General features: G+C 44.0%; 1 long non-coding RNA gene across 1 annotated transcript; it reads right to left on the bottom strand.

Annotated features, from left to right (window-relative positions):
* Positions 1–4,102: 4,102 nt before the first annotated feature.
* On the bottom strand, positions 4,103–9,350 carry LOC119326515. The gene is made up of 3 exons (XR_005158022.1): positions 8,887–9,350; positions 5,385–5,429; positions 4,103–4,670 (listed from the first exon to the last, which is right to left on the bottom strand). It is a non-coding gene; the product is annotated as an uncharacterized LOC119326515 (long non-coding RNA).
* Between the last annotated feature and the right edge of the window lie 1,372 nt (positions 9,351–10,722).

Here is a 10,722-nt window from a genome sequence, read left to right as displayed (position 1 = left end):
GCCCAAGGTGATTTCCTTCTTTGCCGATATCGATTGTGGTTTTTCATCTAAGTATGTGGTAATTAATAATGCAAACTTTTATTAGCTTCGATGCCATGCTATACATAGTGGTTTAAATAACTTGTGTTTCTTAAACTGAAAAGTAATTCAAAATTTGTTTTTGTTTCAATTAGAGCCCTGATGCAGACAAGGATTGTGTGGTTGTACATGTCACTCGCTATGAGGCGGATGACCTGAATATACGCACTGGGGAAACAGAGTTCTTAGGCTGTTGGATCCTGGAAGCCATTTGCGGTTATACCAATGAAGAGTTGTATTCCAGCCTCACTGTTGCCAGGTGTGTTGTCCAGGGTGTACTGAAGCACAAGAAGTTCAAAGCTACTCCTTCGTTTGTGAGGCATACTGTTCTTGTCAAGCTTACGCAGGAAGATGATGTGGCATGCCTCCACAAACAAGTTTATCAGTGGCAAGGTCACAAGGTTGTCTTCATGAAGGTTCACAGGATTGAGCTGCTGCGGGACGTCCTCGATGATGTTCATGGCAAGGTCCGTCTTGTGTCCAGCCCAAATTAGATCGAGGCATGAAATAGTTGCCCCAGCTAGTGTTTAATAGTAGTTTGGATTGTGTCTAATTATCCGAACCTTGCCTGTTATCGACCCCTTTGGGGCTAGTACTCTATTTGAATCCGTCTATGGGAACTGCTGCTACTTTTGTGTGCCCGTGAATCATGTGAGAACCATCATAATTGTTGCCGAAACAGATGCGTCCTCACTAGTTTTTTCATGAATATGGCATGGTAAGACATAAGTTGTCATGGTTTATCATACGAGCAGTGTGTGTTTTGATGAAATAGAGCACTCGTTCGAGAATTGTGCGCCGACGTATACATAAGTACTTGTAAACACCGTTGGTGCTACCCCACTTGTAAGAAGTTGTGCAAAACACGGCACATTGGCTCAGCTCGCTTCAAAACTAGGCTATCGACCAGCTAACAATCAACAATCTGCTGTCTGACATATAAGCAACTATGTATCTTGTTACAGTGGTTCATGCAGTTAATTGAGGCCACAATGTAATAAATTCCAAACATTCACACGTAGTCCAGCGCTCGTGTGGAACACTCACATTAAACTCGTCTTCATAGAACATAACAAACATATACTAGTTCACAGCAAAAGACAAAGTTGTGAGAAGGTTTACAAATCAGGAAAAAACAAGCAAGGCTTCTCTAAGCAAAGGGCCTCCCGGCAGGCTTAACTTTCCTGGAGTTCACTCTGGTTTTTTCTTGTTGCCACCATCCAGGGTTAGGTTCTCTCATTCCAGAATAACCAATTATAATTGTGGTCTCAGCTGGAATGCTGAACTGAACCATGTAGTGTACTGACCAGGTGAAATGCGTGTGCATTCCACTAAATTTAAGCACCGTTATTTGCAGAAATAAGCAGACCACAATGCCTCTTGTCTGCGCACCTGTCCAAAAAACCGCCGTGCAGCCGTGCCAGCTAGTCCTCGGTCCATGGATGAACTGGTAGAAAGTGCATTGCGGACTAGGATGCAGTTGTTTTCGCTCGTCCCTACACTGCAATCAGGAAGTAAAACATATGAATCAGCTTCTTTTAGATTGTGTTGGTCATTCTACCTTAGTTACTACCAATGTACGGATACCTTGAAGACAGGAGGTTAGACGACGGCAACGAGGGATAGCCATCTCATTTTGCGCAGTTGTACTAAAACTGAGGTGTGTGCTTTTGATTGCGCAGATAGAAACGATACGAAGACAGACATCCCGAAACGATATGGAAACAGACATCCCTGTTTGTGCAAATAAGAAATACGGTTATTTAAATAGTGACAGATATTTGCAGTGGCGTATGATTAACAACGACATCTATTGTATTATAATTGGTACTAGATTGACAGTATGAAGAGTCCTTAAGTAAGTAGCATCACATCACATCAACAATGCCACTAGATTAACATGCAGAACAATAGCATTAGTATTACTGTCATGAGAGTAGCACATGGTCAGTAAATGTGCAATCAAATTTGTGCAGTTCCACTAGGATGAAGCAATGTTAGCGGTGTGAGATTTAAGTGTAACTGCAAAAACACAATTCATGGGAAATAAAGCAAGACGGAAGCACTTCATAAAATGGTGGTGGCATTGCTTCAATTTATCAACGGCAAACCATTACTTATAGTGACATTAGGTGGCATTGCTTAATGCTTCATGTGATTTTACATTAACGGTAGTGATATGGGCGTAGGGACAGCAGGTATCTACTACTTTCCCCCGTTTCCTCTTAGAACCAAGTCCTAGCTTCATGCTACAGCTTTCCCACTTTCTTCCCTGTTTGAACCAACACTTAGAGTCGACTGTATGAACTAACTTTACCTCTAATAATAGTAGAAGTCTAGGTGGCTTTGGAACAGCAGACGGAAGTAGAAAAGGATCCACACGAAGGGAGCTGGGGCAGTAGAGCAAGGCAGGTTTCGAAGGAATATATACCTGAGGGTCGTCGGCATGTGGCAAAGACAGCGTCGGGAGGCCACATCTTGGCCACAATACCGCAGGGAGGAAGAAGGGGTTGGATGCCCTCCGGAGCCGGCGCTCTCTCGGAGAGAACGGCACGGCTGCCGATCGGGACGCGAGGGTAGACGTTGGTCTCCTCCCTCGCCGCCGATGACAGCGTGAACGATGCACCTACACCCCTGCCCCGGTCGAGGTTGTCCGGCCGGATTTGTGACCAGCCATGAGCTGAGAGAGAGTGTGGCCACCTATGTCTTGCTTAGATCTGGAGAGCATGAGAGAGTGAATGAGAGGAACCCTAGTAAAGCAATCGCTAAGGCTCTTGCTTTTATATATAGTGGAGTGATTTTGTTGTACCAGCTTCAAAAAATGCGCTCCTACGTGTACCCGCGAGTGGGTGTGAGAGAACTAGTGTGTGCGTGCACCGCTTCTCTTCGTGAGAGTACAATATACTATGCCCAAAGAACGTTCGCCGCAAGAGTAATAGTATAAGTGTGTGACGTGTGAGCTAAAATAAAATGTGCGCGCCGTCTTTTGTTTTTTAGAAGTTCTCAGGGTAGGGTGTGAAGAGCACATATGTGCGTGACGTCTACCTGCAGATAGACGGTGGGTGCAACGTGCGAGTCTGCGAGAGGACTCGGGAGAGTCGTGACTCGTGAGGGTGCGTGTGCGTGAGAGAGAGGGGGGCACGTATCAATGCAATGCATGTGTCCGTAAATTATTATCCGACAAACGTTCGCCACAAGCCTTTTCCTGACGAATACCGTAAGAACCGTTAGATCGGTATCCGACAGTGTCAGTTTTGCCATGTCATTTAACAGAACAACCACTCCTCCTACACACAAATCTTCCACGTGAGTGTTCGCAACTGCCGTATGCTCCCTCCGTTCCGAAATGCAGTGCATATAGCTTTATTGAAAATTCAAACCTCGCAAACTTTTATCGAGTTTTCGTGTACCAACTTACACATGTAGAATACCCTGTATATATCATTTCATTCATCTTCGAGAGGTAACTATAAAGATGGGTGAGGAGTCTACAAAGAAAGACCATCGTATCACCTGCATCAATTTCAACCATCCTTTAGTGCCGAGGAATATCATAGGAACTCTATATGATATGATTTTTATAGGATTTTTTCCTTTAGAGCCAATTGGTTCATAGGAATAGATTCATATACTCCACATTTCAAAGGAAATAAACATGATATCATTTACAATGCACAACCCCATGAATCTTAACATCTATTTATATTAAAAAGTACTTGATGGGGTTACCAAAATAAAGATAATTAGCTTAGAAAATCCCACAATAATTAGAAATATCTGACCTTTAATTCGGTGTGTGTATACCCAGTCAACAAAGTACAACCGTTAGATCTTCATAAACCAGGTGGGACCATACCATGAGATAAGGACTTCACGTTTAGTTTCACGAACCCAGGCAAGGCCACCCCACGAGGGATCAGATTTCACGATCCCAGGTTGGACGTTCAACAAAAAAACATACGACGTTAAAAAAACGCATACAAGTTGGGCCATCCCACACGTACATGTTTTTTTGCATCTCCCACACGTACAGATTGTACCATACCATGAGCGATGAGACAATTCCCAAAAAACTAACGCATGCAGCATGCAGGTACAATATCCCCAAACAAATCCAAACTATCATCAATAATGTACAAAGATTCAATCTCTGCAAACAGAATATCTCTCTTTCCATCGTGCAAACTTGGTAAACTCAGCCATCCCTAGACTACCTCCCCATGCAATGCTTCCACGACGTCAGAGGTTCATTGTTCTCTAGGTTTTGGGTACAATTTCTACATCATCTTCCTCCGGCGAACAACACTTTGAGGTCAACTTTTCCAAACCAGTGGCACTTCAGAATTGTCTTCCTCTAGCGGGCACAAGCAAGCTCCATCGAGCAATCAGACCATATCAAGTAAGTACAATCTGCAAAGCCTCAGAGGTTCATTGTCCTCTAGGTTTTAGGGTACAATTTCTACATTATCTTCCTCTAACAAACAACACTTCGAGGTCCACTTCCAACAACCAGTGGCACTTCGGAATTGTCTTCCTCCAACGGGCACAAGCCAGCTCCGTCGAGCAATCAGACCATATCAAGTAAGTACAATCTGCAAAAAAATAGATGAGGCATGTTAATGGATCAATTATAGTTCAATTATGCTCAAGCAACGCTCATCTAAAAAGATTTCACATGTTACCTCAGAAGGTTGATTATGTACAATTCTATATGTGTGGGTTCCTATCTTAATGGTGTAGCGTTCATGCTTTTTACTCATCTAGAGAAGGCTGATGTCATGAATGGTGCATCCAGTGTATTCACGTTAAGGTAGTATACTATAAATTAGAATTATACTACAACTATAACAGAAACAAGTGGGATTTCCTGCTGCGACATAGAGTAACATGTATGGTACATCAGTGGTTTTCATATTATAGATCAGACCTCTTAAGGGATCAATAATACTTCAATTATAGTGTTGGCAGTGCTAATCTTAAAAGATTAGACATGTTACCTCACAAGGTTTGTTATGTAGAAACAAAAGAAACTACGAATTGTATTCTACATTAAGTAATGCAATTCTATGGGTATGGGTTCCTATCTTAATGGTTGCACGTTCATATCTTAATGGTTGCAACTTGCACGTTCATACTTTTATTCATCTACCGAAAGTTGATGCCATGGATGTTGGTTCCAGTGTATTCATGTTAAAGATAATATACTCTAGAAGACTAGATCCATACTACAGCTACAACAGAAACGAATGGGGTTGCTTGCTGCAATATAGAGAAACATATATAGATGGTTTTCATATTTGACCAACCTCAAATTCGATAGTGGGTTCCTGTCGTAATGCCAGCAGCTTCATCTAAAACAAAAATTTTAGACCAGCTGTTAATAAAATTGTATTTATTAATCTACTATGATTTCATATATCTATTCCAGTCTAAAAAATCATCAATCTTTTTTGTTGTCACAAAATCACTGGAGGCAGTTGCAACAATATTTTTTGTATTTATAAAGCTTGCATGGCATTATATTACTTACTTTACTAATCAACATTTTTTCTTATATTTTTAGGGCCTCAAAGAATATGGCACCTACACCATTGAATGCATTGACTACACATGGACAATCAAAGTTTTAAGACTTTTGGACACAATTAACTTATTGACTAATGAACTCATTAGCACTGATTGATTTATATATATATATAAGGTGCAAGTATTACATATATAATGTCTCTTCAGTTTTCCTTTACCAAAGTTTGTTAATGTTTTCTCTCTATGTAGGGCAATGTGATCCATGCTTCTATTGGGAGCAAACTGGTCAATAAATTTAAAGCAAAAATTAAAGAGGACTCCATCTACATAGCTAAGACCTTCAAAGTCTGGAAGTATGAAAAATACCGACCATTGAAGAACAATCTTAAAATCAGTTTCTTTTTTATACAACAGTGAAGGAAGTGGATGGAGAAAAATCCAAGTTTTTATACTACCATTTCGAATTTGCTGATAGTGATACCTTGTAGAGTAGGGTGAATATAGATAAACAGTGCTTAGGTATGAACCAATGTATCAAATAGCGGGCTATGCCAAATAGCAGCAGTCCTTCAAATCAGCTATAGTGGGGCTATAGTTGGCTATTTCATATTAAAGGAATCTAAGAGTGCATGGAATATTTTAAAGCGAGCTTCACTTTTGAAGTTGACAACAAACTTGAGATGGAATATTCAAATGAAATAGTTGAAGAGGTATGCACATGCACATTTCAGTATTTTAAATGGTTTATGAACTTATAAAGTCAGTACGTTCTTTATAGGGCATACTGGAAAGGCAAGATACACAGGGTTCTTCAAATTCTATTACACAGAAGTCATATAATGAGGTATTGCCACTAATTAATGGTTTAGCTGTCACAAGTGTGCACATTTTTCTTTAAACTATTAAAAAATAATTTTACTTTTATCGGGCAACCACTCTTCCAAGACTGCGACAAAAGATGAGAAGAAGGATATGTGCAGAAAGGTAACTTCTAAATCATCTAAGAAAAAACAACAATGGACGACATAGAGACAGAAGTCTAGCAAAAATATGAAAAAGATGTGTCAATGTTTGCTTCCAGAAATAGCAGAAAACCAATTGTTAAAACTTAAGCTCCTGATGACAAGGTAACAAATTGAAAACATTGTCACCCTGTATATGCATTAATAGTTTTTACGGCGTATTTATTTATGACATCACAAACCACACAGGCAGAGCCAAAAACTGTTTCGCAGAAGATAAAACAAGAGACAAAACGTAAGAGATGTAAACAGGATTTGAAAAGAAAGGCTTCGTGAAATAACAAAAAGTTCTTATAGAGAAAAATCTGTTCGATAGGTATTCATTCAAATTATTTTCCCTCTTCTGTATATATTAATACTACTATTATTACATGATAAAGCCGACAAAAAAACTGGAAAATCTATTTGACAAGGAGGTACAGAACATTTGAGCTGCAGGTTCAGATATAATTACCAAAGAGGATGATTCATATAAAGATTGCGAACAAAACTGTAAACATGTCAAAAGGCCCTACCGATAAGAAACCATGAAGAGTTGTGAAAAGAAACAAATCTAGCGGTGAGGTCAAAAGTACATACTTCCTTGTATTATTTTTAAGATAAACACAAAGTTCCATTCCGTGTTCTAATTTGGATTAGTATAAATTAATATACCGATATAGTACTAATTTGAGTGGAAGACCGTCCGACACGTCCTCTCCCTCTCGGCCCCCGCATCGCCTGACCGGGCGACTCGGGCGGCGGCTAGGTTTCCCGAGCGCCGCCTCCCCCACCCCTCGTCTCCCTCCTCGTCGCCACCTGAGGTGGTCGCCGGGCAAGCCCGCGCAGCCGCCAGTGACGGTGGCGGCGAGGCCCTCGTCGCTCCTGCATCGGAGGATCTGGATCCCAGGGGCGGCGGCCCCTGCCGGCGTGGCGTCGCCGTTCTTGCCCTGAACGGCGCTCGCGGAGGGCTCTGGTCGGCGTCCTTGACTGCGGGGGTGGTGGGGCGTCGGCGCCTGGTGGCTACAGCGTGGAGGCCTCCTCTTCCTCGCCAGATCTGGAGGTTTGCCGCCCCTAATTCGCTCCCTCCCCTTCTGCGCTTGTTTTCCCGCGGCTGGTCGCTGGATCCGGCGGAGTTTGGGGCTGGTGTTGCAGATCGGGACCGGGGGAAACCCCTGGCCGGCTGGTTCGGCCCGGCATCGACGTCGGCCTTGGGCGACGTTTCCTTCTTGGATGCGATGTCGTGGTCTCCTTCTCCCCACCTCCGTTTCCTCTCCCGGGTGAAAACCCAAAATCCGGCCGGATTGGGTAGCGGCGGCGCCATGTGTGTCGTTCCCTCCATGGGGGCCTTGCCTGGGGAGTGTGGATTCGGGCATAGGGTTGCTGAAGGTGGGGTTTTTGGCCGGCAGCAGGTGCAGTGCCTCTCGCTATCCCGCTGTCCACCTCTCTGTTGTTGCTCGGCGGCTTTCCTGCAGCCTTCAGACGTTCTTGGCGCGTGATGGTGTGGCCGGCTTGGTGTGCTCTCTTCGTCAAGGAGGTCATGACTTGTGTTTGCTTTGTATCTGGGAAGCGGCATTCTCTAGCTCTCGGTGAGCGTCTCCCATGTCCGACGGTACGGCGTCTTTCGAGCCAAGACGAGAGGGTGGTGGCCCTCTTTGGCAGTGGAGGGAGGTGTTGTCCCCAAGCTTTTCAAAAGCATAACCATGTTCATGCCGCCCACTCATTGTCCCAGCGGCGTTCCTCCCGTGTCTTCGGCGCCTAAGGGTTGCGGTCATCGGTTGATGCTAGTTGTGCTCTTTCTTAGTATCTCCTGTAACTAGCTCTCCGAGGTGTTGTAAGATCAGAGTGCCCCCTTGTATCTTTCGGGCTTTTCTTGTTGTTCGTTTTTGTGTCGTTTGTATGCTGCTCGTGTAATCCTGGCCGGTTGATGGCTTTGTTAATTCAAAGCCGGGTTAGGTCCGAGCCTACTTCAGGCTCGGCCCAAGCCTTCTCTAAAAAAAATATATAGTACTAATTTTGATTGGTATGTCTGCTCATACATATAAGTAAATTTTAAATTTTCATGAACTTATTACTAGCTACTATGTACTACCTTATTCAACAGTTATAGAGCACTTACAAAAAAACATATGTTTTTCCGAGATTAGAAAGAAAAATTATGAAATGTTTACCACTAAAAGTCATTTCGTTGATTACATTATATTGTTTCAACCGCACAACCAGAGGAAAAAGATAAGAAAAGGGGGATAAATTACAGAGTCGGAAAAGAAAAAATAGGGACCTTCAGGTCGAACTTTGAAGAATGTTACCACTGTGAAGGATGAGGATGATGTGCCGGGCTACCTCGAGCAGAAATTGAAACGATGTGTCTGCTTTGCGCACTTGTGAAAGAAAATGTAGCCAGCAATCTCATACTCAAGCTAGATGCAAGAGGGCTGCAGGTCCGCAGGAGATGAAATCAGCGACCAAAGAAACTGCATGGACGCCGCCGCCGCCCTTTACAAGCTTAGGCGACCGAAGAGGCGTAGGAGGACAAAGACAAGCCGCCGTCCATGCTGAACATGTGCCATAACCAGCTGCGGGGGTGGCTCCAGGTGAGGAAGATAAACCTCCATGAAGTGAATCAGCAAAGAAAGCTGATGCGAGATATCCAGCAGCAGCAATTTTAGAGTGAGAAGCAAGATTTAGGAAAAGAGAAAGGGGATCGGAGGAGATGGATGGGAAAACACGAACGGAGAAGTCAAGAAGTCTATAGAATAGGAAAGTGGAGAATAATAATGGTGGGACCCATTAAACTAATGACGTTTTGAAGGAGTAGTACACACACCTACCTATTGTGAGTGCACGTGTCTCATATTAAGACAAAGGGCAAGATAAAATATATCAAACTTCTTTGGTAATAAGAGTAATGGATTGGTTAGATAGCTAAAATATAAAGGGCGGCTTATATTTTAACAATATATTATTTGCTCTCCCAGAGTCCTCACTTCGTAATTTTTTTAACACAGTACGCTCACCCTTGGTACTGCTGTGCACGTCTATAAAAACAAATGCATATACGGAAGACGCTTGGGCGATAGTTGGGGCGATTGCTTGGCGATCGCGCGACTACGCTAGGGTTAGGGTTTTCGCCGGCAGGGGTGGTGAGAATACAGTGGTGGCCGGAGCGGCGACGGCGCATCTCTGGCCATGGACTGGTGGTGTTTCCTCTCTGCTAGAGGCGACGCTGATGGCGGAGCGGGAGGACGGGAACGCGACGAGGATTCCGGAGACGAAGATGGCATCTGGGACTAAGGCGGCGGCTAAGCCAACACAGAAGGATGCCGCCGCTAGTTCGGCTAGAGGTGGATCCAACCCAAGAACGGAGGCGAACGCGACCATGGCTACTCCGGCGAGGCCGACGACTGGCGACAAGAGAACTCCGGTGAACAGGGCAGATGGGCGAAACACAGCGAAGGGGTCAACCAACAAAAATACGACCACGGCGGATGCAGCGGCAACGAGCACTCCTCTCCGCAGTCGTGGAGACCCAGCGAGTCGAGGGAGTTCTAAATCGCCAATAGAATGCAAGACTCCGGATCCAACGTCAAGCCTCTCTACGAGGCTAGGTGGGATGGTTCTAATGGATAAAGAGGCTACGGGGATGGTTTTTGCTGAGCCAGAGCAAGTGGTTCCGAAAAGCTCTCGATGGTCGGCAATAGGCAAAGTCTGTTCACCGAAGCGAATGGTGAGAAGTGCTTTGGAGAAAACTATGCATAGAGCGTGGGGTTTGCACCGTGAAGCCCAGTTCAGGGATTTGGGAGGGAATAAATTTGTGGTGCACTTTGGTAGCGAGGGAGATTGGAGACATGCTCTGAACAATGGGCCTTGGCAGTATGATTTTAATGTTCTGATTTTAAAGGATTATGAAGGTAACACTAGGCCATCAGAGATGGTGTTTGAGTCTATAGATGTCTGGGTTCGCGTGGTTGACCTTCCACCGGACCGAAGGACTAAAGTGTTTGGTGAGGCTCTTGGAAACTGGTTGGGCAAGACTGTTAAAGTGGATGTAGACAAAGAAGGTTTAGCAAGAGGAAATCAGCTACGGGTCCGCACTAAAATTTCAGTCTATGATCCG

The sequence above is a fragment of the Triticum dicoccoides genome, chromosome 6B, assembly GCF_002162155.2.
Source record: "Triticum dicoccoides isolate Atlit2015 ecotype Zavitan chromosome 6B, WEW_v2.0, whole genome shotgun sequence".
Lineage (NCBI taxonomy): Eukaryota > Viridiplantae > Streptophyta > Magnoliopsida > Poales > Poaceae > Triticum > Triticum dicoccoides.
This window is presented reverse-complemented; position numbering and strand designations above follow the sequence as displayed.